Source organism: Papaver somniferum, unplaced genomic scaffold (assembly GCF_003573695.1).
Source record: "Papaver somniferum cultivar HN1 unplaced genomic scaffold, ASM357369v1 unplaced-scaffold_11317, whole genome shotgun sequence".
Classification (NCBI taxonomy): domain Eukaryota; kingdom Viridiplantae; phylum Streptophyta; class Magnoliopsida; order Ranunculales; family Papaveraceae; genus Papaver; species Papaver somniferum.
Window position 1 is genome coordinate 1 of NW_020620290.1, and position 2,510 is coordinate 2,510.

Consider the following 2,510-nt stretch of genomic DNA (forward strand, 5'->3'; position numbering starts at 1 on the left):
TGTAACCACTTTCCAGTTATTGGAAAGAATCACATTTTGGAAAATAAGTAAATACTCCCAAAACAAAGATATTAGTTGTTTCTAAAGATCCAAGCCCATCCCAAAATGTAAAAGAAAACTAGTTTGTATTGCACACAAATAATACATGCATACGCTATCATATAGTAACAAAGATATGCATGGATTTCACAAAAGATAGATTTATAAAACAATAATGAGTACAAGAGAATTCGTTATAGATTCCCACCTCTTTTGATGACAAGCCTCGCCTACCTCGAGATGTTCAATCCACTGGATCATCCTTTGAATTGATCGTTGTTAATAACGATTAACTGTTAATCACACAAGCACTCTAAAGATTAGCCAAAAGGCTCACACAAAGCTCATAACATAATCTCATACAACACTCTAGTTATAGGCTAAGTGAACTATCTAATGGTTCTAAGCCCATTAATTATTCTACACCTTTTCATTGTCTGTTTTTAGCACATCTAAGGTTTACTAATTGATTTAGGTTGGTTCTATAGTTCATTAGATATGTCTTTTGAATATATACAACTTTGTAAAAGGAACCAAAGGTCAACTCGGACCACAAGTGGTCCAATTCATCTAAATAAGAAAACTAGATTAAAGCCCAAGTCCACTAAACTCGGCCCACTACACAAGGCCCAGTCCAACTGGGTCAAACTAACGGTCAACGACGGTCAAAGGAATCATCTAACAGTCCAGGCTAGTCAAATTCCAGAGTCAAGGTCCAACTCGGTCCACTGAGTCAACTCAGGTCAAGAAGGTAACTTGGTGAGTCAACACCGATACAACTCAGTCAGAAACTGAGTCAGACAAAACATAAACTAAGTCTGGATGAACAGAGTCAGTCAGACAAGTCTAAGATTCACACACAGCTGAGACTCTAACCCCAGCTCATTCCATATCAGACCCATCACTACCAGTTCTTTATAGCATTCACCATTAACCCCTTGTAGTTCACTGCTATTATAAAGTACATCATAGCTTCATTATATACTTAACTCAATATCAGTTCAGCACCACCAGTTAGAGTTCGGCTCCAAGTTGTATCAAATTCCAGCAAAGTTACATTTAGCTGCAGTTACACTTCAATTCAGCGCAACCAAACAACCAGCACCATCACACCTGCAATATCTACAACTTGAACCTCCACTGACTGAATTAAACTCATCTTCATCACATCATCAACCAAGAGTTGCTATCATTCTCAACTTCAGTAAGAACTACTCTTCCTTCCCAACTCCATATATTACACATCAGCATATCTCCACCCACATCATCATTACTACAATTTAAACCAACTCAGCATAACCAATTCAGTAACAATACAAACATCCACTCTTCCAATTGCAAATCCATCTCCTTATCCAGCCATACTTCATATCTTCATGTCAGCAATAACAGCGTCATCAACATCTTTCTTGCAACTCAACTCATTACACAATCCATAGCTCTTCTTCCAAAGTTATCATTAATTCTAACTTCATAGTCACCACCTGTAACTAACCACCATACCTAACAATCATCTAAACATAATCAAGACCCTGCTGATCAAATCCATTAACAGCCTCATATGTATCACCATTATTCAAATTACTAACCTCTGCACATTTGTAACTTCAGAATCCCCTGTAATTCAAATCACCAGACCCATCTTTTCCTCTCAACAGCTCCCAACTTCATCCTCCTCAAGTCACAGAACCCTAATTTTAATCCACCAACAACAACCTAATTTCACCAATTCATCTTCCTCCTAAAACAATGCAATTAATTCTCAATTACAACTTCAAACCCTAGTTCCTATTTCCTCTATGCAGAACCTTAAACCATCAACCCAATCTCAATTACGTATAATCAATTCATCTTCTTAATCTGAAATTACTCAACTCAGGAACCCTAATTACACAACCCCTTCACCTGATTCCTAAAGAAAATTAAAATCAAACCCTAAACAACCATCTATAACTCAAATCAAGACAGACCCACCTATAATCCATCCAATCAAAATGATTTCATAAAGAAAATAAATTAACACAAAATCCTAAATCGGCTTACCAAATTTCTGCTTTTCCAGAACTAAATCGACAACAACAACATCACCTTCTTCCTCATATAAAAATTCTACTAAGTTTATTAAAAATCGCTCATATTAAATCAACCTCAAACCCTCAGAAATCGAGACCAACAGAGAGGAGAAAAGAAAGAACAAAGAGAAGAAGAAAGAAGAAGGAAAGAGAAAAGAAAAGAGAAATGATTTCTCTACGACACGTTGGTGATGATAAAGCCAAAGAAAATTACTGAGGCACCTACGTTTTGGATAAGGGCAGCCAGGTCGGTCTTCCTGCTTGTCCGATGATATCTTCTTCGTCCGGTATCCGATTGACACGTTCGAGCAATCCATTTCGCCTAACTTTTCGAGACTTATACAATGATACTAGTTTCATATATAAATCGTTGTTAAATTAATTTCTATTAATTAATGT

At 36.7% G+C, this 2,510-nt stretch overlaps 1 long non-coding RNA gene across 1 annotated transcript; it reads right to left on the reverse strand.

The window, feature by feature from the left end:
• Window positions 1-184: 184 nt before the first annotated feature.
• Window positions 185-2,383, reverse strand: LOC113328639. Its single transcript, XR_003349494.1, has 2 exons — window positions 2,083-2,383; window positions 185-332 (listed from the first exon to the last, which is right to left on the reverse strand). It is a non-coding gene; the product is annotated as an uncharacterized LOC113328639 (long non-coding RNA).
• Window positions 2,384-2,510: the final 127 nt, after the last annotated feature.